This window comes from Phyllobates terribilis, unplaced genomic scaffold (assembly GCF_046119375.1).
Source record: "Phyllobates terribilis strain yellow unplaced genomic scaffold, ASM4611937v1 Scaffold_7__3_contigs__length_470593459, whole genome shotgun sequence".
In the NCBI taxonomy this organism is placed as follows: domain Eukaryota; kingdom Metazoa; phylum Chordata; class Amphibia; order Anura; family Dendrobatidae; genus Phyllobates; species Phyllobates terribilis.
This window is the reverse complement of record NW_027362767.1, coordinates 361,739,324-361,763,296: the sequence shown is the minus strand read 5'-3', so window position 1 is coordinate 361,763,296 and position 23,973 is coordinate 361,739,324. Positions and strand designations below refer to the sequence as shown.

General features: G+C 44.3%; 1 protein-coding gene across 6 annotated transcripts in view; it reads right to left on the bottom strand.

The window, feature by feature from the left end:
- The window catches only part of MBNL3 (muscleblind like splicing regulator 3), a 169,003-nt gene extending 162,194 nt beyond the window's left edge, over positions 1 to 6,809 (bottom strand). For 2 of the 6 annotated variants that reach the window (XM_073641322.1, XM_073641330.1), the window contains exon 1: positions 6,296 to 6,806. The gene's annotated coding sequence lies outside the window, so the exon portion shown is untranslated. Of the gene's footprint in view, positions 1 to 5,365; positions 5,454 to 6,295 lie in introns of those variants that run through there. The other 4 variants (XM_073641327.1, XM_073641326.1, XM_073641329.1 and 1 more) reach the window with 4 other exon arrangements.
- Positions 6,810 to 23,973: the final 17,164 nt, after the last annotated feature.

The following is a 23,973-nucleotide window of genomic DNA, read 5'->3' as shown; positions in this document are numbered from 1 at the left end:
GTGCGGATGGTACCCAGTTCTGGAGGAGAGGAGACTCTCATCCAGACCTGGGTACCATTGTACCTGTAAAAAAAGAGTAAAATAACAAATAAAGTTTATACTCACCTTTCCGAAGGCTTCTCTCTGAATGCCGGCATCGCTGAAGGACCTGCGGTGACGTCACAGTCATGTGACCGCAGGCCCTTCACCGCTCTGTCTCGCGATATGCCGGCAGCCGGAAACCAGACAGGAACGAGCGCTGCAGCACACACCGGGGCCTCGGGGGTGAGTATAGATTTATTTGTTTTAATTTTTACAGTTCACACTGTATAAATCCATGCCGTTTGCATGGATTTATACAGTGTGACCTAGTTGTCAAGCACTTTCCAAGTGAAGCTATCGCCTGGAAAGCGCTTGTCAATCTGCATGCGTTTTTTCTGCCAGGGAGATGCAGAAATTTTCTGCTTCATTTCTGCATCGTGGGCACATAGCCTAAGTCATATCGCACGACTCATTAAAGGGTCAATTGTGACTTGCAGGATTGCTGCTTCCAATAGGTGGCGCTATAGAGTTCAAGCCCTCTTTTTCTCTGAAGAGGCAATTTGCATACTGATCTGATATTAATGGCCTGTTGTAAGACTTAGGCCACGGCGCCACTATCAGTATTTGGTCAGTATTTTTTCTCAGGAGTGGGAGCCAAAACCAGGAGTGGGTGATGAATGCAGAATTGGTGACTTGTTTTTATTATACCTTTACTCTGATTGTTCCTCACCTGGTTTTTGCTCCCACTCCTGAGAAATAATACTGACCGAATACTGACCAAATACTGATAATGGGGTTGTGGCCTAAGACTAGGGCTACACAGCGACATGTACCACAGGACCTTGCAATTGCAGCGCCACATTGCAATACTGGGTGTAAATACTTCCTATGTTGGTGCGTTGTGACCTGTGATTTCCTGTAACTGTGAAACAAAAGTTGCAAATGTCTCCAAATGTGATTTTTTTTCTGCCGCTGGTCGCAAGTTGCAAGTGATAAACTTGCCATAATGCAAGTTGCAACAATGCGACTAATCTGCATGTCGGCTGTTTTATTTAAGGCAAAATCCAAGCTGTGAAATAGCAGCAAGTCGCAGTGAAATTCCACGACTTTTAGGAGAATTGCCCTAGGTTGGGGCCGCAAGGTGACACCTGTCGGGCGCCAGCAATTCTTAGACAAATCGCGCAGCCAGAAACATCTATGTAACTTGGCTGTGAATTACTGCTATTTTATAGCTGTGATTTTTCATAAAAAAACCTAGCCAAATAGCAGATAAGTCGCAAGTTGCAGTGCGCTGAAGTCTACTGCAAGCGAGTCGTGAGCAACTAGTGACCGGCGACTGAAAATTCAACACATTTGCAACTTTTAGGTCGCAGATCACAACCAGGCAATTGAAGCCAAAAACATAATCTGTCCTAAAAAGATTATAAACACATGAACTCCGCAAATCAGTTCCTGTCGTAACCTGAAAAAGCATAGAACCATCAAATCTTAAAGTCATTATCAGAGTGCATCCTGGTATTTCTGGAGCAGAAAGTTCACTTTTAAAGAACATTTGTCAACCAGACCAGATTTTACAATCCAAACTGTACACATTATTAACTAGACCTCACAGATCTGATGAGGCTGGTGTCCTTACTTTGAAAATCCATACAAAAAAATGTTGATAATTGAGAAGGAAAATTTTAGGAGTTTAGTTAGAGATGGACTAATAAAATGCCAATTTTAATACCTGAAAAAACTGAAACCGTACTACAGCGCAATTTTAATACCTGGCAGGGAAAATTGCCCCCCAAAAAAAGGATTATAAAACTATTCTAATGTGGATTTTTCAAAGTAAGTACATCAGCCTCATCTGGTCAAATGATCAATTTAATAATATATGCAGTTTGTATTGTGAAATCTGGTGACAGATCAGCTTTAAACTTCTTGTCAACCTGCTATTACACTGACGTGTTATCATTTACATAGCTAAGTATAGGCTGGGATAATGCTGTGCATTCATAGTCCATATATATATATATATGTATATATGTATATATTCCCTGTATATTCTTGCAATAGGCAAAAAGCATTGGATTCACAAAGCTAAAAGGACCGATTTTCAGGGATGGTGCCCGATTTGGAAACATGTCCTTGAAGTTTAATACGTCCTTTCGTTCTGAATGCATGTAGCAATGCTACTGTAATAAATCATGAAATATCCATTTTTTCTGCTCAGTAACTGTTCTAGCTGTAAATCTTGTGACGTTCATGCATGTGCCCTCCCCTTTAAAGTCTATTAAAGTCTATGCTAATCTGTGGCTCAAAATTAGAGAAGATGATTCATGAATAACTAGTGCACCAAAACTGCACATATAGCAGAGCTGTGTTTGCCACTGCAGAAGAGCTCAGTCTGTATTCTGGTAATTGGATCAGAAATAGAACAAGAAAAAAAAAAATCAAAAATCAGTTGAATGACGAATTCAGCTCTGCTACATCTGTAATAATAACACAATAAATGAACAATATAATACAGCCAACACACAAGGGTGCGGCCCCTCTTTGAGCTCCCCTGGTTCCATGTGAAGGGTTGGCTGGATTCAGGAGAAGCGCCTCTGTCCTCTGCTCTTCTTCACTGCAGTAGCATTTTTAGGAGGAGTCACAAACATAAAATGCTAACTTTCAAGCTGAGACTTGATGTCTACCGAGAGAAAAACGTCTATCCTGGGAAAGGTTTAGTTATATGGGAAAAGATCTGAACTAATGAATGGTCATGAGTATTTTATGATTTGTGCATGCATACAGCGTAGCGCTGGAGAGCAGACAGCATAACCTTCAGCGATGAAGAGCTGTGATCAGGAGGAGAGCGAAGGTCTCACCTTGAGCAAGTCACGCCACATTGTGCGGCCATACATACATTCACAGCTGCCATCATAGGTCGCTGCGCTACTGGAGATGCTTCTTATAGACAAGGATGTAAATATATCTCAATCATTATATCCCCATATCTTTTCAGGTCTCTTTTTTTTTTTCTTAAAGGGGTTGTCCACTACTTTTACATTGATGCCCTAGGGCATCAATGTATGATCGGCCGGGGTCCTGCATACGTCACCCCAGCTGATACGCTGCTATCGGTGCCGACGGCGGCCGGCGGCTGTAAGTGCTCACTTGCGGGGCTCCGCCGTCAAGTGGTAGTGGCCGCTGCGGTGTACTGCACATCCGCCTCCTATTCAATTGAATGCCGCCGCCGGCACCGATAACAGCTGATTGGCGGGGGTGCCGTGTGCGTTACCCTGGCCAATCATACGGATAGGGCATCAATGTAAAAGTAGTGGACAACTTCTTTAAATGCATGTATTTGGAGACACATAGAAAGTTATTAAAAATATTTCATTTTTTTTAGGGTCTCTGTTTCCCTGCACATTCATTCTTGATGTGGTCTGTGGTCATAAATCAGCTGAGAAGAGCTCAGAAAAAGATGGATTAAAGGAGTTAAGAACTCTCCCATTAGGCTGTCAGAATGAGCTCACTGATAGATTCTCAGTTAGCTCCTTCAACAGCGAGCAATAGGCAGTGCAACACAGATGCTATAAAAGGCAAATGGTGCAAAATTTCTAACTTTTAATGAATTCAATGGACCCCAAGCGAGTTTGTTTTAGTTATATTTCTGCAAGTATGGGAGGTAGGTAACTATCCGTTTCGGTAGCTTCCTAGCTTGGGTGTGCTTCCCTACCCGGTGCATCGCGAGACGCGGCGTCGACTACACGTGCCACAGCGAGGTGCTTGTGACTCTTAGGGCTTGCTCACACTAGCGTATATATGGGACTAGTGCAATCCGATAAAAAAAGGGATTTCATTCGGACCAATGTTATTCAATGAGGCAGTGCAGATAGTCGTATTTTTTCTCGACTGTATTCGAAATCCAATTACCAAAATAATTAAAAGCCAAAAATACATTCACTTAAATAATTAAAGAAAAAAAGTCCCCAAAATGGACACCCCCTTTAAGAAGCATCTGCAGCACTGCAGTGACATAATTCTCTGATAGTATGGTCTCCCATTATAAAGTATGATATTACTTGGCTACAACGGTTACAAAAATGATACAGCATAAGGAAATAAAGCTGACTATGATTGCATGGCTAGTGGTTAATGATGTAGTAGTAGCTCACTGGGTTTTTAAGGAATAATGGGAGCCATGTAGGGATGAGTTATACCAATGACAAACTCAGCTCTGCTACATCTGCACACACTTTTCTGATCCATTGTTGAACAAGCTGCTAAAAAGAGGTGTGGCGTGTCTGCAATTTTAGAGTGTATATGATTCCTGTATCTTTGCCTAAAAGGAACTATACATATACTAAATGCACACTATATAATATAAAATGATGAGCATCTGCAGTATATAGTGTAGTGACGGTGCTTATTATACTACTGTACTTATATAGCTCAGTCCCAAGAGTAATATGATGCCATCTGCTTTCATTCACGACATATAGAGATCTTGAGAAAACATTTTATACTGAGATAAACATATGTTTTCCTTTTAAAACCAGTATATACTGGACAGAAGAAACACGATAGAACAAGAAGAGATAGAAATCATCGTCTGCAGCCTGACCGCCGTGATGCAACATATCAGATACAGAGAGAGATAGATCATCAGGACAAACTGGGCACCGGCACAAGCTCACAATGATTCAGCAATGTTTAGGAAACACCAAACATTTCATTAAAAAAAAAAAAAGAACAGAGATTAAAAAATAAAACATGTAGAACAAAGAGGAAGCAGTTCTATGCTGGGCAATGCGCTGTCAAGTTTGACTCTACCCATGCTTTGCAAGTTTAGCCAAAGAAATATATATATATATATATATATATATATATATATATATATATATGTGTGTGTGTGTGTGTATGTAAATATATATGCGCAATCATCATTAGAAGTACTGATGAAGTCTTGAAGGACTCTGTCTCGTTACCTTGTGAACTACAAGTTGCAGGGAGGCGTTTGTGCCTCTACATGCGACTTGGTAAATCAACATTTAATTTTTGCAAAGCTAATCATTCTTTATTCCCACAAACATTTTATTTTCTCATACGTAAAACTTTACAATAAAGGGCCATAATGCCACATCGATCTTTATACTGTGCAATAAAGAAGACCATATGCTAAGCATGACCATCTTCAGCAGACGTAGATTCTAAGACTTCATGAAGGGTCACTTGACACATTTTTCATAAACCCAAATCGAATGAACATTGACATGTATCCTCCACACCTGCAGAGGTCCGCATCGGCAAACACTCTTGCAATACACAGCCAAGCAACTGCAAGGGTTAAAATCAATGTAAGCTTCACCTTAGTCAGGATCCCAGTCTTTGTTTCCAGGCAGAATACAGTGCAGATGTGAGACCTAACCACCACACTGTGCATGCACACTGAAACTATGCATAAAATTCACAGGAGAAAAAAAATAAATAAAAAATTCCCCCAAAAAGTAATCAGTTATGTAGTTTCTGCAGATCATCTCGGAGTCAAGGTGAAAGCTGTATTAACACTCCGGTGAGAATGCAGAAAAGGATTTGTTATGGGAGGCAGTGAAGAACTTTTCAATGTTGCAATAAGAAGATACTCTGTACAGATGAATAAGAATGTATCAATGTTTATAAATAGACATCAATAATATTTACATATACACTGTAAACACATATGATACACACTTACTACAGACAAAGTATGTGTGTAACGTATGTATATGTTAGAAAATACTATAAAAAAAAACAAGATATGACGGAATGAACAAACTGGTATAAGATTCAAAGGTCATGAAAAGGATAATTAGAGGAATAAAAGAAACTATGAGTAATAATACAATAATACAAGTAGTAAGATGAACGTCGTATACTTTTTTTTTTTTTTAATTCCATATGATTATTGTTATACCTGCTGTAATGTGAACCATATGGAGCGTATTTGCAGAATCGCTTGCAGCAAACCATAGTTTACAGACAAACAGTATTACTGCAGTTAACCTGTGGGTTAGGAGTGAAAGACAAGATAAGCCACTTTCCAAATTATGCAGAGAGGATGAGGGTGAAATCCATACTGGTGGCTATCAGCATATTACTCTGCCAGCCAGGCAGACTAGACCCTGCTGCCACATGCTGCTCTCACACCCTGGGTAAAATCACTGACGTGCCCAAACTTGCAAGTCAGGAGTGATGCCCCCTCTGAAGGGTTCTGAAGCTTAGTATCACGCCGATGCTACAGAATGACAGCCTGGCTTACCTTAGGCTTATATGCTGATCCAGCAACCCCAGAAGACCCAATCCTCAGCTGCAGAATGCCATATGGAAAAAAGCAGAAGCAGCACTAAGCGAGACAGACAGAGTGCTGGGGTGAGGCTTTAGCATGGGTGTATAATGAATGCCGCCATTTTAAAGCCTGGCTCTTGAAATCACTAGGCATAACGAAATTAAAGCACGCCCCACGTACATAACTTCATTGCTGGGACGTGCATCTGGGATGAAACTATGCAGCTGTGGGGTGGGAAATGTCAAGCAGGCAGAGAGAGGAAAAAAAAATCTCATGTGAAAAAACAGTCCAGGGAAAGAATGGGGTTAAACGCAGTCGTTAAAGCGGGGACTAACGATACCAGCTTTCGAAACCGTTAAAGGCGCACCGCGGGGAGGTCCGAAACATTTACTTTGCTGCTGCAAAATCAGTAGCGTAGTTGTTATAAGCCATTTCCTGTCTCCCTCTGCTGAAGCCACTTGGTACGTTCTGCAAAACAGAGCACCTAATGGCCTTTGGGAGCTGTGTCGTATTCTGTAGCTCAGGCTGGCTGCTACCATAGCAACATAGCTAAAACCTACACTAGATCCGCACAATAAATCCGCCAGTACAATAAAAGGTGACTCAAAGCAATTAGTGCAAGCAAATTCGGTAGTTAATCTAAAAAGCTGCAGGTTGCACGTGCTGCGCTCTGAAAAATGACCCTGGTAACAGATTGAGGCATTTCTAAGGAAAGGAAATGCCTCAATGTAACAATGTAACAAAAAAAAACAAAAACAATAAATACAATTGTTGCTTCATCCACATAATATCCTTGGGATACAGGAAGGGGCACACAGTCACGCTGTGTCACCGTGTCCTCACGTCACCCACCCCCCACCGCAATCGTTCCTAATCTGCAGTAGGGAAAAGCATGACCCTCACATAACGCCTGCATATTAGGAAACATGGCGGCAGCAGGGTGACCGTGAAGGGGCTTCCAGATTTGCATAAATAAAGTTTAATAATTTTATCAGGAAAAGTTCTGCAACTTTTGTAATACACTTTGTAATTTGCTTCTTTCCTATTTTCAAGATCACTGCTTGCTGGCAGGACATGTTTCTTGGGTGCTAAGTGACATGAGGTGCTAACAAGCCCGGATAATTATTAATAAACTGAATGTTTGCTCTGGGTATAGGAAAAGCCAGTAATGAATCCACACAAGCAGAAAACTATTACTGATTTGCATCCAGACATGGAGAAAGAAAATACCAAGAGCTGGAATTTATACATGAAGGCTCTATTTACATGTTGCCTCGGTGCTCTTTTGCTGCAATCGCGGTAAAAGCAATTTTCAGAAAGCGCGAGAAGCAGCACATTTTTTGCCGCAATAGCAGAATAAAAAGCAACATGTGAACGCAGCATAAGGACGGGTTCACACAAGCTCATTTCATGCCCCATATAGGGAGTGCAATCTCTCGACCTAAGTTTACATCCTCATAGACACATATGAGAGTGTGAGTTTGGCTTCAGGAGACCCATAGTCACTTCGATCATTGCAATCCGTATAAAGACCTGTGTGACATGCAGAAGTAGTGCTGTTGCTTCAAAAGCATCCAGCAACTATAAGAGTTAACACAATCACAGGAGACAGGAAGTGTTGTGCTTCAGAAGCATCCAGAAACTTGAGGGGTTAACACAGTCACATGAGACAGGGAGTGGTTAGCAGAGCCCCAGGGGGATTGTGGGGGGGTTGTTTACTGTTCTGGCTGGAGCTGTAGAGAAAGGTGGTGTGTGATCTGTATCTCACAGAAGACAAGGGGACAGAATTCAGGTCAAGAGGGAAGCTAAACACAGGTCAGATTGACTCCCTGAGCTAACAGTGTGGAGTATTATCAGGCAGAAAGATAAGGACTGGAAAGAATCATGTTATAGGGATCATCTCCCTCATCAAACCCTCCCCCACTGCATCTCCATGCAGGATAAAGAATGTTGTGTACTAGTGAGTCATTGTGAAAGAAAAGCCTGTTGGTTATGCATAGAAGTGTGCTGCTAAGAGATCTAATCTGTGCTGAATTATGCTACTGAAGAAACTGACGTTACTGTTCCTGCTTTATGAGACTGTACTGTAATGAAGATTGTTGCTGTAATATCCCTGGTCGCCCTGAGTAATGGTTCCCCCAGGATTCCATCAAATTCACAAAACCCGTCTAGCCCTATCTGAACCTAGCGGCGTGCGTTTAACATTGGTGGTCCGTACGGGGAGTCCAGAGCGGGAATTAGTGTGTAGAGGGAGAAGAGGAAACGTGTCTGGAAAAACACAGCAGCACCAGCCCTAAAGAAAACTCACTAGCAGCAATGGATGTAGAAATACAAATGGGCAGAATTAGTGAGCTGTTTCTTCAGTTAACCAATGAAGAATGGAGAAGGCGCTATCTGCCACATAGTTTCCTTCGGTCGCTAAAAGAACTCTTAGGACCAGTGGAGCTCCACGGCAAAGCCATCAACCAGACCGAAATCCCTTTCTTAGGCTGGGTGGAAGTGACTTTCCAACTGAGGGCCACGAAGAACAGAAACACCATTGAGCTTTTGGTACCTTTTCTAGTGACCAGTGATCAGAGCGTGGCAGAGGATCCTATCCTGGGTTATAATGTAATCAGTGTGGTCATCACGAAACACAAGTCAGGGACCCTGGTGGTGGATGCAATTGCCACATCGCTTGCCATACCCAACGCCGTGGTGGAAAATGTGATTCATAGAGTAAAGAAAGCACAGAATACAATAGACCTAAAAGAAGTCAAGGTAGGCTGGCGCCCAACCATCATCCCTGCAAGCCAAATGGTGGGGGTGAGGCGTGGAGTCCTGGTAGAACCGGGAAGAAAAGTCCAGAAAAGACTGTTCGTGCCAAAAGACTCCTCAGAAGTTCCGGAAAGGCCTAGTTCAAGGTGAGACTGTGCTTATGATTCCTACTGGTGGGTTTGCTCGAGTGACAATACCGGTGATGAATACTGCGAGACACAAAATTAGACTGGATCCAAAGACTGTGTTGGGTTGCATCGAAACCGTTAAAATGGTATATCCAGCCAGTGTGAGACCGGCCCAGGGGTCTACAGTGAATTCAGTCTCCCCACCAAGGAACAGGGGTTGCCCAGGGGAAGAAATTGCACGACCCACCTCGGAGTCCTGGGATCCTCCAGTACCCCTGGAACACTTGCGTGCTGAAGATCTAGCGGTAGCAAAACAGATGCTGAGAGAAGAGTGTCATGCGCTCGCCAAAGATGACTCTGATATAGGCTGTATCCCATCATTGCAGTTGAAAATCAATTTGAAAGAAGTACCTGGTTCTCTGTCCTCGATCAGGATAAAGCATACCATCAAGGGTTTGTTGAAGAATCCAGTAGACCTTTGACAGCATTCATCACAACGTGGGGGTTATACGAGTGGATCCACATACCATTTGGGCTCAGTTCAGCTCCAGCAGAATTCCAGAGGAGCATGGAGACATTTTTAGAAGGATTGAGGGACGATATCTGCCAGCCGTACTTGGATGACAATGTGGTACACAGCAAAACCTGGGAGCATGTTGAACACGTGAGGACCGTATTACAGCGGTATCAAGAACATGGAGTTAAGTTGACCCCAAAGAAATGTGAGCTGTTCAAAAGGCAAGTCTGATTTCTAGTGAAAATTGTGTCCGGAGAAGGATATACCATGGACCCAGCAGGAATCGCTCTGGTACTGGCCTTAAAAGACAAGCGGCCCTCTACTGTTGGGGAGTTGAGGCAGGTATTAGGATTCCTCTCCTACTATTGTACTTAGGTTCAGAACTTCTCCAGGATTGCCGCCCCACTATACCTCCTATTGGGGGGGGGGGTGACAGAGTCAACAACACCCATGGAGAAAAAGAAGAACGCGGGTAGGACCGGGCTTAAAAGAAACAACGCCGTTTCGTTCCAACAGCCCATTCTCTGGACAGCAGACCACCAGGAGGTATTTGAAGAACTATTAGACTACCTGATAAAGCCACTCATCTTGGGATATCCTGATTTCAACTTACCATTTGTTCTTCATTGTGACGTTTCTCAAGTTGGACTGGAAGCTGCCCTGTATCAGCATCAAGATGGAAAATTGAGAGTCATCGGTTTCGGTTCTAGAACGTTGACAGACGCCGAAAAGAATTGCCTTCTGCGTTCCGGAAAATTGGAGTTCCTGCCATTGAAATGGGCTATCTGTGAACGATTTAGAGATTATCTCTACTACAGCAAAGAGTTTGAGGTATACACTGACAACAACCCTTCGACCTATGTCCTCACTACAGCCAAACTGAATGCAACAGGTGGGTTGCTGAACTAGCTGACTTCAATTTCAGCATCAAATACAGGCCAGGAAAATGCAATGCGGATGCTGACGGTTTGTCGAGAATGCCACTAGAGCCTATGGAGTTCATGCAAGAATGCGCAGAGGAAGTCAGTCTGGAAGCAATTGAGAGCACTACCCAAGCAGTATAAGCTTATCAATAGGAAGACACACCATTGTGGTGTCCGTTGACGGTGGAAACCACCATAAAAGCGAGAGAACAAGATCACCCCCTGTCTATTCAACGACTACCAAAAAGAAAAATCTGTAGAGCACAACGGGAAGATCAGATAATTGGTAGAATACTACTTTATGTGGACCAAAATCATTTTCCAAGTAAACGGGAGAGAGATAATGAGTCACCAGCAGTATCTGTTTTAGTTAAAGAATGGACGAAGCTCTACCTCAGTGAAGACGGTATCGTAAAGGAGGTCAAAACCGGCAGTTGGTACTACCCAGAGTATTCCGTAGGTTGGTCTTCAAAGAACTCCATGAAAACATGGGATACCAGGGAGTGGAAAGGACAACAAACTTTATCCGTGAACGTTTCTTCTGGCCGTACATGCAGCGAGATATTGAGAGGTACGAGACAAGGGAGTGTGGGTGTCTGAAAGATAAAAGTCCCAACACATCAACCCCGGCACCTATGGGCAACATCCAAACTACGTATCCATTTGAGATGGTCTCAATAGACTTTCTACATCTCGAGACATGTAAGGGTGTTTACGAATACATCTTGGTGGTTATGGACCATTTTACTCTATTTGCTCAAGCATATGCCACCACCACTAAAGCGGGTCGAACAGCGGAAGAGAAGATCTTCAATGATTTTGCTTTGAGGTTTGGGTTCCCTACGAGGTTACACCACGACCAAGGAACAGAATTTGAGAACCAGCTCTTTGCCAAGCTAGGAAAGTACTGTAGGATTCAGAGATCCCACACAACGCCCTATCACCCAGAGGGTAATGGACAAGTGGAACGGTTTAACCTGACATTATTGCCGATGTTGCGCACTTTAACAGTGAACAAGAAGAAGACTGGAAGAGTTCTCTGTCAAAAGTGGTACATGCCTATAACTGTACAAAGAGCGATGCAATGGGTTACTCACCCTTCTTCCTATTGTATGGATGATCACCAAGACTGCCAATCAACATCATGTTCGATACTCCGGTGTCAGAGACTTACAGAACGTATCCTGAGTACGTTCGGAAATGGAAGGAACGGATGGCAGAGGCAAACAACATAGCGTTCAAAGTGGTTACGCAAAGACAAAGCAAGAGCAAGGAGTACTATGATCGAAAATGTTATGGAGCAGAATTGGCACCGGGAAGCCGGGTACTAGTTAAGAACGTACGTTAGAAAGGCGGTCCAGGAAAACTTTGTTCGTACTGGGAAGACAAGGTATATGGGGTCGTAAGGAGGAAAGCTGATGACAGCCCAGTGTATGAAATCCGATTGGAAACAGGAGACAAGAAAACCAGAATAGTTCATCGGAATTTACTACTACCCTGTGATTATCTCAGACCACAACAATAAGACTTCCCAGAAGTAGACCGACATCGTCCGAGATCGACTAAGGGACCACCACAGACTGAAGCTCCAAAGGTGGATAGTGACCTTGAAAGTTCAGATGAAGAAGAACACACCGTTGTATTTCTTGGACCGGCAATGAGAGGGATGTACCATCCTCAGGAGAGTGAACTAAGTCCTGAGGCTCCAGAGTTTGTACCAATGAGTACAGATGAAGTCCAATTCAGATCTGATGATCGAACACCGGTCCCTAAAGAGACCGATCGACACTTAGGAGAAGCAGAATTACCAGACCAGGTGGAAACAAACGATTCAAGAGAAGTACAGGAACTTACAAAGGCAGGTACAAGATCATCTGAGGAAGTACGAGAAATCAGTGCAGCAGAAGAAACTCCTGCAACCGAAGAACCCGTGATATCTGAGGAACAACCTACCAGGAGGATGTCGACTCGAGAAGTGAGGAGGCCTGTGATGCTGACGTATGAGACACTTGGTGAACCGAGCCAAGTGCCAAGGACTGTCAATTGGAAACAGGTATCTCTGCCTACGGACCAGGTAAGCTCATTTGAGTGGCATTCACCACCGAGAGACAGTATGGACAGTGTTACCTGGTGGAGAGACTTGTTTTGGCCTGGTGAGAGAAAGATGGTTGAAGACGTACGAATTGCTCCAGCAGAAGAGATGCTGATTGTTTTAATTGTGCATTTCTTACAGGAGTTCTACAAGCATAAGGTCATAAGAATAGGTTGTTGTTATTGATGTTTGTAAATGTCATGCCAATTTGACAATGGCAATTTGTATATAAAGTTATTCAACTTTTACTACTGTCTCAAAATTAGTCAGATTGACAAATTAAGATGAATGTCAAGGACGACATTCAAAAAGGAGGGTAAAGTGTGACATGCAGAAGTAGTGCTGTTGCTTCAAAAGCATCCAGCAGCTTTAAGAGTTAACACAATCACAGGAGACAGGAAGTGTTGTGCTTCAGAAGCATCCAGCAACTAGAGGGTTTAACACAGTCACAGGAGACAGGGAGCGGTTAGCAGAGCCCCAGGGGGATTGTGGGGGAGTTGTGTACTGTTCTGGCTGGAGCCGTAGAGAAAGGTGGTGTATGATCTGTATCTCACAGAAGACAAGGGAACAGTATTCAGGTCAGGAGGGAAGCTAAACACAGGTCTGATAGACTCCCTGAGCTAACAGTGTGGAGTATTATTGGGCAGAAAGATAAGTACTGGAAGGAATCGTGTCATAGGGATCATCTCCCTCATCAAACCCTCCCCCACTCCATCTCCATACAGGATAAAGAATGCTGTGTACTCGTGAGTCCTTGTGAAGGAAAAGCCTGCTGTCTATGCATAGAAGTGTGCTGCCAAGAGATCTAATCTGTGCTGAATTATGCTACTGAAGAGACTGACGTTGCTGTACCTGCTTTATGAGACTGTACTGTAATGAAGATTGTTGCTGTAATATCCCTGAATTGCACTGGCCATGCTTCAGAATAAAATCCACTGTTAAACTGTTGAAAAAGACTCTTGTCAGATGTGTCTGGTCAGCAACTGAGTCTATTGTGTGCCTGAGAGAAGCTGCAGCCTATGGTCAACCTGAGTAACGGTTCCCCCAGGATTCCAAAGAATTCATGAAACCCATCTCGCCCTAACTGAACCTAGCGGCGTGCGTGTAACACCTGGCCTAAGGGATGGTTTTCACTCTTAGGCTGCGGCCCCACTATCAGTATTTGCACAGTATTCAGTCAGGAGTGGGTGATAAATGCAGAATTGGTGCACTTGTTTCTATTATACCTTTTCTCTGATTGTTCCTCACCTGGTTTTGGCTCCCACTCCTGAGAAAAAATACTGACTGAATACTGATCAAATATTGATAGTGGGGCCGTGGCCTTACTCAAATATATTGTAAAGTCGAAACATTTGAGCAATTAGTGAAATAGAATGTGAGAAATATTGTGAATTGTACCAGTAGATTTGGTGGTGACTAATAAACAGGCATGAACAGTTGGCAATAAAAGATGATAATCTAACTCAAGCATAAAATGGAGCCTGATGATAGCAGTTGATATGGATAATAGCACTACAGAGAAATTAACTGTCAATTAACAGACGGGGGGGACATGTGTAAAATGAAGGAAGTGACTGTTTTCAATGAAAGAGAAAGTGACAGGTGCTTATTTAGCAAATTAAACAATAGATGAAACAATGGCAGCTTTGTTAACAAATAATAGCTCCATTACACTGGTGCTTTATAAACTCCCTAAAACACACAAAACATTCCATCAGCCTTCTAGATGGCTCATAGTTTCATCCACTGATTCAGTTTTGTTTTCCCAGCTCTTGAGAAAACACTGACCACTTGAAATTCCTGGAATAAATTTCTGATGAGGGTTAGTTGGTCACAGTAGATTTCAGAGTAGGCTGTCATGCGTATACATGAGGAATACCTCTGTTTCGGAGCATTACATGACTTATATCCAGGATTTTCATACAGTGGGTAGAGACTAGCCGCTATGATGTCACCTATACACAGCACACACTTCTTTCGCTGTACAACACTGACAAAAGCAACAGCAGCATGGAATATATTATACAGTAGTATTGAGTTGTGTTGCTGTGATTCCAGCACTGAAGCACAATCTGCCTGTGTCTACCTGGTTTATCTTTGTGTTGTCATTTACATCTTCATCTCGACCTGTTCCTGCAATGTCTGCTTCTGTCACTAGGCAATGCTGTATATATTATGTGGGTGGCACTGATGATTAAGGAGACGTCAGTACTAGGAGCTCTGGGCAGTGCAGTCTATGTCCAGGCACAAAGGCTAGTGTGGCTGAGACTTGTAGTGCCATCTGATCTGGCTGTGTGTGCTGTCAAGCAGGAGTGATTAACTCTCTGCTGTAGACAATGGGACAGCACACTCCAGGCTGGGATTAAGACGCCAGGCTTACTGCTAGGATTTGCCATTAATAGTTTTACTCACTCTGGTTCACTTTCCGTACTAAAAATTCCAGTTTACTGCTGGGATTGGCCAGTTATAGTTTTTCTCACTCTGGTTCACTTCTGTCGTTCATCTTCTGTTTAGCTTTTCAGTTTCATTCTCATTGTGGGCTCAGTCCATTTACTGAATTCTTCTGATTTATGCTTGTGTCCCTTGTCTTCCCTCCTGGTCATATCCCTGTGCAGGGGTAAAATGGTGAAGGCCAGTGCTCCTCTTGGACCTGATAATCAGAGTAGCTAGCACATAGCTTGTTTGTGAAAGCCTATTTAGAGATGCCAGGTGACCAGGAAAGAGACTGCTGACTGCACCTCACTCCTCTTCTCTCCTCCTCTTCCCAACAAATTTAAAGAGGACTTTCACCAATGTGAGCATGTTAAACACTGGTCACCTCATAAAATAAAGGCTGCTGAGTTGGATAAAACATATTTTTTATTTTTTAATTTCTCCTTTCCGTTACAGAGATATTACCTTCTAAAGTTTAGGTTGTTAATTTATGTTAATTCCAAGGGGCATCAGCAGAGATTTTTCAGTGGGGGCATTTACTTCTCCTGTATGAAGTTGACCATTCATAAGCAGACAGCAACACACAGGGGAAAAAAGAACACTTTACCACAATGGCTTACAACATATTTCTCAATGTGAGACATGTAATGACAGATAGTCTGCTCTATTTACTAGTCTCACTGCAGAAATAGATTACAAAGTGCTAAAAGTAGAGCACAAATTACTAACACATTCAACTTTCATCTCACAGCAGTCAGTGTGGCCAAGATCGGTTTTAGACAAAGTGGGGTCCTGAGCAAAATTTTAAAGTGGGGCCCTAAATGCTCACATATTGCACCATTGTGAGAGTGTGAAATGTGATAACAGCATGAGAGCACTAGGACCCTGTGACTTTTGCCTGGCTGAGCTCAGAGGAGGGGCAATGCAAGAAACTCTGTGTGTTCTAAGAGTGTCTGAGGTGTGAGAGGCCATACAGGAAGTCTGTGAGAATGGAGCTGCAAGAAGATGCTGTCTTTACACGCTTCCCTGTGGAGTTTGTTTACCCCTTTCTCTGTTTAAGAACAAGTGCTGAGCTGGGGAAAGCTGTGTGGCTCTGTGGAGTTTTGTGGAAGTCTATGCTGAGTGGATTAGAGACTTTGTGCTGAAGGAGTCACGTGTCGAGTGATAAAGGAAGGGACTGAAGAATCCATTTCTGTGACGGAGCACATGGTTGGTGTACTGGATAAGAGTGAGAGACTTCAGGAGGAAAGAAGATTTCTGGTGCCATTTCTACTGAGAGGATATTGACAAGCCTTTGTGAAGAGATCTTCCCAGACCTTAATCTGAGGCTACAAGACTAAAGTCCCCGGCGTGTGGGCTCGGCATCGGCTGACAAGACAAGGAATTTTTGCAAACTTTGTTTTTGTTTTGGCGCCAACGTTTTCCGGGACTAGCTGCAGCCACCGTGATTCACAGGCCTGTGATAGACTGCATCTGAGGTTAACGGTACCATAACTTTAAGATACCCGGGTATCCTGATAATAAGGGTATAAGAGCAATTGATATTGTTTCATGCATTATTATTGTTAATAGTGGTAGGATTGTATTCAGTGTGCCATCTCAGGGGGTCCCCATATACCGCCCTCACTAGACTGACTTTGTGTTTAGGTAAAATTGTTCTGGATCACTGGAATAATTCACATAAGCTGGAAACCTTGAGATTGGCACATTAACTTCAGCTTTTGCTGATTGTGTGTATTTAGTAGAGACAGTGTCCCAGGCAGAACCTGAGACTGATTCATTCAATACTGAATTTTAGTCTAATCCCTGTTTTAGTAAAGAAAGTGTTGTTTATTTCTGTCTCTGTCTCGGTTTGTGACTCACTGGATCTCTTTCGGTACCCCGGTCATTACATTTTTGGCGTAGTCGGCAGGATCGAGTGCTTGTCATGGACGGAGACGAGGGAAGAAATGACTCTTCCGCACTATCAGCCCCCCCGCTGGTAGCAGAACCCCTGGCAGCCACGACGACTGTGGGAGGATATGTGCCGGTAGGAGCTTTACTCCAGCACATGCTGAAATACGAGGGACGTAACATGCCGTTGCAGGATTGGGCTGAGTGTTATGATCTGCTACAAGCACTAAGGAAAGACAGGAGATCTGTCCCTACAAAAGAACTAAACTGGATCCCTACGATGTAACGGGGGACCTGATCCTGCGATCAGACCCGCTAAAGTCCTCGGCTAGTCTGTACGAAGACCTATAGATGTAAGGGAGGGTTCCCTACAAGAACTAGGGACTGGGATAAAGTTGGACACCTCCTAGCAGAAATTGTAGCAGTCAAAGACAAACACACAACAAAGAACATAGAGGTCCGAAGACCTAGCAAAACTAACAGAGAACGGTAACAGAGCACCAAGCTAGCTCAAGAGTAGTAATACAATGAAGTCCAGCAAGGCCAGGAGGGCGGAGCCGGATTAAATAGGCAAAAATGGTCATGTGACCAGCAAACTAGAAAAAACCTAACAGGAGAGTTCTAACAGTACCCCCTCTTCTAAGAGGATCCTCCGGATCCCCTAGGACCGGGCTTATCAGGAATCCTCCTGTGAAACGCTCTGACAAGTCTGGAAGCAGAAACATTATCCGCCCTCACCCGTGAGTTATCCTCGGGTCCGAAACCCTTCCAAGCGACGAGATACTGCAAACTCCCTCTATACCGTCTAGAATTTAGGATGCGGGAAATTTCATATTCCCCGTCCTCTACCACTGGAGGAACAGTGGCAGAGGCGTCTCCATCCGACACATAAGCTCTTTTCAACAGAGAAACATGAAACACCGGATTAATCTTCCAGGAGGTAGGAACCTCCAAACTAACAGCAGATTGGTTAACTATCTGAAGCACCTTAAAGGGCCCTACAAACTTGGGACCCAATTTTTTCGAAGGAATCCTCAATCGCAGATTCTTAGAGGACAACCAAACCATGTCACCAATAGCAAACGAAACCTCTTGCCGTTTCCTATCAAAGTACCTCTTAGATTTTTTTTTAGCCTCATGAAGATTATCACGCACATCCGTCCAAACTCTCTCCAAATCACCGAAAAACTCTCCTCCTCCGGCACAGCCGATACCAATTTGGAGAATGACCCAAAAGACGGATGTCTCCCAGTACAACAAAAAAAAGGCGAACACCCAGCAGAAGAGGATGTATGGTTGTTAAGAGCAAATTCAGCAAGTGGCAGAAACTCAGACCACCCCTCTTGATTGTCTGCCACAAAGCAACGCAAGAACTGCTCAACATCCTGGTTCTTTCTTTCTGTCTGGCCATTAGACTCAGGATGATATCCGGATGAAAACGACAAATGAACTCCCAACCTGTCACAAAAGGCACGCCAAAAACGAGCCACGAACTGAGGTCCCCTATCAGAAACAATGTCAGTAGGAACGCCATGTAGTCTGACAATTTCCTTGACAAAGGCCTTAGCGAGTGTCTTAGCGCAAGGCAGTTTGATGAAGGGAACCAAGTGACACATCTTGCTAAAACGGTCCACGACCACCCAGATGACCGTGAAACCTTCAGAGGGGGGAAGGTCAGTAATAAAGTCCATAGCTAGATGTGTACAAGGTGCACTAGGAACCTCCAGAGGGCAAAGCAACCCCGCAGCAGGAGCATGCGAAGACTTAGATCTAGCACACACAGTACATTGACGCACCCACTTAATGACTTCCTTCTGCCATCCAGGCCACCAAAAACTGCGACCCACAAGTCTCTTGGTCTCAGAAATTCCTGGATGTCCTTCCAACCGAGACTCATGACACTCAACAAACAAATCTCTCCAAAAGGTCCTAGGCACAAACAACCTCCCATGGGGAGTGTTAGATGGGGCATTCTCCTGAGCTTTAAGAATCTCATCCTCCAAAACGGAGTCCAAAGCAGCAATCACAACACCTTCTTGTAAAATGCTCTCCTCCTCCTCCTCAGCACTGACCATGGGAGAAAAGCTGCGAGACAAAGCATCCGCTTTAACATTCTTGGTACCCGGGATGTAAGTAACGGAAAAATTAAACCGCGAGAAAAAAAGTGCCCACCTAGCCTGACGGGCATTCAAGCGCTTGGCAGCATCAAGATAGATCAGATTTTTATGATCAGTGAAAACCTGAATGGGAAATTCAGCACCTTCCAAGAGATGACGCCAGTGTTCAAATGCGAGTTTAATAGCCAGCAATTCCCGATTACCAATATCGTAATTAAGTTCAGTCTCAGAAAATTTTTTTGAAAAAAAGGCACAGGGATGTACTCCATCCTTGCTTTCCTGAGACAACACTGCACCAACCCCGACAGAAGAAGCATCAACCTCAACCAAAAACGGCTTAGTCACATCAGGCTGCATAAGGATGGGAGCAGAGGTGAACCTCTCCTTTAGAAACACAAAAGCTTCAATGGCCTCAGAAGTCCACTGAACCGCATTAGCACCTTTCCTAGTGAGATCGGTCAGCGGTTTCACAATAATAGAAATTTTTTTTATGAATTTTCTGTAATAATTGGCGAAACCCAAAACCTCTGTATCGATTTCAAACCAATAGGCCTAGGCCATTCCTGCACAGCTTGAACTTTAACCGGGTCCATCTCAAAACCTTCACTGGAGATAATGTAGCCCAAAAAACTAATTCTCTGTACAGCGAACTCTCATTTCTCTAGCTTAGCAAAAAGCGAATTGTCCATCAATAACTGTAAAACCTCACGTACGCTCCGCCAATGAGACTCCAGATCAGGCGAATAAATCAGAATGTCATCCAAATACACAACCACATTTTTGCCGATCAAAGGTCTAAGGATGTCATTAATAAGATTCTGAAAAAATGCTGGAGCATTGGTAAGACCAATAGGGATAACCAGATTCTCAAAATGACCCACAGGAGTGTTAAAAGCAGTCTTCCATTCATCACCCTCCTTCATGCGCAACAAATTGTATGCCCCCCGGAGATCAATTTTAGAGAACCACTTGGCCCCCACTAACTGGTTAAACAAATCAGGAATCAGTGGCAGTGGGTAAGGATTGCGTACAGTAATTTTATTAATCTCACGAAAGTCCAGACAAGGACGTAAACCGCCATCTTTTTTTTTAGCAAAAAAAAATCCAACAACCACAGGAGACTTGGAAGGCCTAATGTGACCAGCGGCCAAGCTTGTCTGTATGTATTCCTCCAAAGCCTTTCTCTCAGGAATAGTAAGATTAAATAAACGACTTTTAGGAAGAGTCGCTCCAGGGACAAATTCAATGGTACAATCATAGTCTCTATGGGCAGGCAAAATTTGTGACTCCTCCTCAGAAAAAACTCTCCAAAAATCCTGAATAGGTACAGGTAATTCCCCTTTTTCCACCGCAGCAATACATCCGTTACAACACTTGTCATAACATTTAGGGCTCCAGGACTTAATTTCATTGGTAGACCAATCCAGTACAGGATTATGCAATTTTAACCAGGGCAACCCTAATATTACTGGAGAAGGCAAATTATTCAATACTACCAAATCCAAATTCTCTTGATGAACACCATTAATAGTGAGGGGAAACTCACAGACCTTGTGAGTAACACTCTTCAAGGGAGAGCCATCAACAGAAACCACAGCAATAGGGGATGACAAAGGTTTAGGTTTTAATGTAAGTTTTTCCAAGAATCCCCCATCAATCACATTCAGAGTAGAACCACAATCCACAAATACCCGAAATTCAATTAATTCTTCCTGAGCAGCGGTAGTAGCAGATAGGAATACTCTCTTTGTATTTAAACAGGCTATACGTGCATAACTGACCATTTTTTTTTCTTTGTTCATGCGAAGCACACAGTTCTTAATAAAATGACCAGAATTTCCGCAATAGAAGCACAAACCTTCAGAAAGCCTGCGGTCTTTTTCCTGAGAGCGGGGTGTCATCGCCCCAATCTCCATCGGCTCTCCTTTGTCAGCACAGACCCTCTCAAGACTCGGAGCTGACATAGCAGAGGATTTGCTCTCATTAACCCTTGCACACAGTCTCCTGTCCACCCGTATAGCTAATTGCATAGCCTCCTGCAAGTTTCCAGGTGTGGGATAAGCAATCAGCAAATCTTTAACCCTTTCACCTAGCCCTGCAAGAAACAAACTTTTCAAAGCTGAATCGTTCCACCCCACCTGGGCAGACGACCGACGGAAGTGAGAACAATACTTTTCCACATTACCTGATCCCTGCCTCAAACGTCTCAATTCAGACTCAGCAGATGAGACACGATCAGGATCATCGTACAACAAACCCAAAGCAGAAAAAAAACTATCCACTGATCTAAAGCACGGATCACTAGGTTGGAGAGAAAAAGCCCATCCCTGAGGATCCTTGCGCAGAAGTGACATTATGAACCCTATGCGCTGTGATTCATCACCAGAGGATCCGGGTCTTAAGCGAAAATACAATAAACAAGCATTTTTAAAAGAAAAAAAATCTTGTTGTTCACCAAAAAATAGATCAGGCAGACGTACCTTTGGCTCTACCAAATGTGCTCCAGAACAGCTACTGACGTGATGTTGGAGCTCGGCCACCTCCAGAGAGAGTCCCTGCAAGCGTTGAGCCAAATCTTGAACCGAGACCATGATGGAAACTGGAGGTCTTTCCTTAGAGACATTTTTTGGGCTGGACTTACTGTTATGATCTGCTACAAGCACTAAGGAAAGACAGGAGATCTGTCCCTACAAAAGAACTAAACTGGATCCCTACGATGTAACGGGGGACCTGATCCTGCGATCAGACCCGCTAAAGTCCTCGGCTAGTCTGTACGAAGACCTATAGATGCAAGGGAGGGATCCCTACAAGAACTAGGGACTGGGATAAAGTTGGACACCTCCTAGCAAGAAATTGTAGCAGTCAAAGACAAACACACAACAAAGAACATAGAGGTCCGAAGACCTAGCAAAACTAACAGAGAACGGTAACAGAGCACCAAGCTAGCTCAAGAGTAGTAATACAGTGAAGTCCAGCAAGGCCAGGAGGGCGGAGCCGGATTAAATAGGCAAAAATAGTCATGTGACCAGCAAACTAGAAAAAACCTAACAGGAGAGTTCTAACACTGAGAGGGTCCAGAGAGTTCTGCGGATGTGCAATCTGGCTCCCGCATTACGAGCAGAGTTGGCATTAAATGCTCTGTAGGGCGATGCTAGGCGGATGGTGATGGTACGTCCAGAGTCAGAGAGGAGCACGTTAGAGAAAATCTTGGAGCTGTTAGAGGGGAGTTCAGGAGGCCGGGCTCGCGTGGCCCAGCTTCGGTCCTTGTTTTTCAATCAGCCCCAAAGGGAATGTGAGACTTTGATGCAGTACTCAAAAACTTTACAGGAAACCTTGAATGAGGTGCAGCGTCTAGACCCAGGGGCCATGGGGGCATTCCGAGAGGTAGATCGCTTGCTCCGGGACCAATTCATAATGGGGTTAGCCAATAGACTCCTTCGAGACAAACTGATGGAGATGTCCTGAGCTACCCCGGAATTATCCTTCTGGCAGATTTATCAGGCTGCGGTGGAAAGGGAGGAGGAGTCTACTCTGGTGGCCGAGGGGGCAGTTGACAGTGCACAGCTGGAGGGAGGTCCGGCGCCAGTTTCAGGAGGGGGAGAACTGGTAAACGTTGTACAGGCTCTACGTGCTGAACTGAAGGAGTTAAAGCTGGAGGTGTCTAAACTCAGAGCTGGGCCGGTCCCTACTCCTATGGAAGGGCCACCCGCCCCGTCCTCTGGAATGGTGGTTCCACAGTCTGCCAGGTCACTCTCCTCGAATGATCCAAGTTCTCGTCCACGAGGAGCGGTCACCTGCTGGAGGTGTGGGCGTCTGGGACACATCTCCCGGTACTGCCGGATGTCTGCAGCCCCGGAGCCTCCTTCGCTGGCGTTAAACTCCCAGCCACTGCCATGAGAGGGCGACCAGCAGCGGCCCACCCCCACAAAGCCCTCGACGGGAAGAACAAGATTTGTTCGCATGCAGTCCAGTGCTGAAAGTAGGGTTTGAAGGGCGGAAGATGAGATATTTGGTTGACACAGATTCCGAATGTACCATAATGCCCTTAGAGGTGTACGAAAGACACTTCAGTCAACTCATGGTTCCCGAGGACGGCCGAGTGATAAGGCTTACAGCCGCTAACAATGGGCAACTGACGGTGAAGGAGATCGTGTGGATGCAACTGAAAATGCTTGGTCAAGAGCTGGGTCAGAAAGGGATAGTGCTGGTGGACCACCCTCCTAGAAGAGGGATGCAGGTGACGCTCGGAATGAACGTTCTGCGAGATTTAAATCATCAGATGTATGCCAGTGAGGGACCCCGATACTGGGCGCGTGCTACCCACCATAGACCCACCAAGAGAATGTTACACCGTCTGGTGCTGAGTTGCGATCTCCTGAAGAGTGCGGTCCCTGGGGGTCGGGTGGGCTTGGTCCGAGTGCCATCGCGGACCATGATCTCGCTAGCACCCCGTCATGAAGAATTCTTCATGCTACTGGTGGGGGCTGCACAGAGACTGAATGGGCTTGAAGTACTCATCGAGCCAGCCCCAGAGAAGTCCTCGTTCGCCTAGGCGCATGTGGCCCGGTCTTTGGCGATTGTGAAGAATGGATTGGTGCCAGTCAGATGTATCAACGTTTTAGATGAGGCTGTTACAATTCCTGCTGGGACCATTCTGGCTGAACTGTTCGTGCCAGCAGAAAAGGTGCCTGACAAGACAGTGTTCGAACTTCGTCCAGATGAACAGTCTTCCTGGACATTTGCGGTCGAAGTAGGCCAGACCGAATCTCCTACCGAAGAATGGAATGGTCG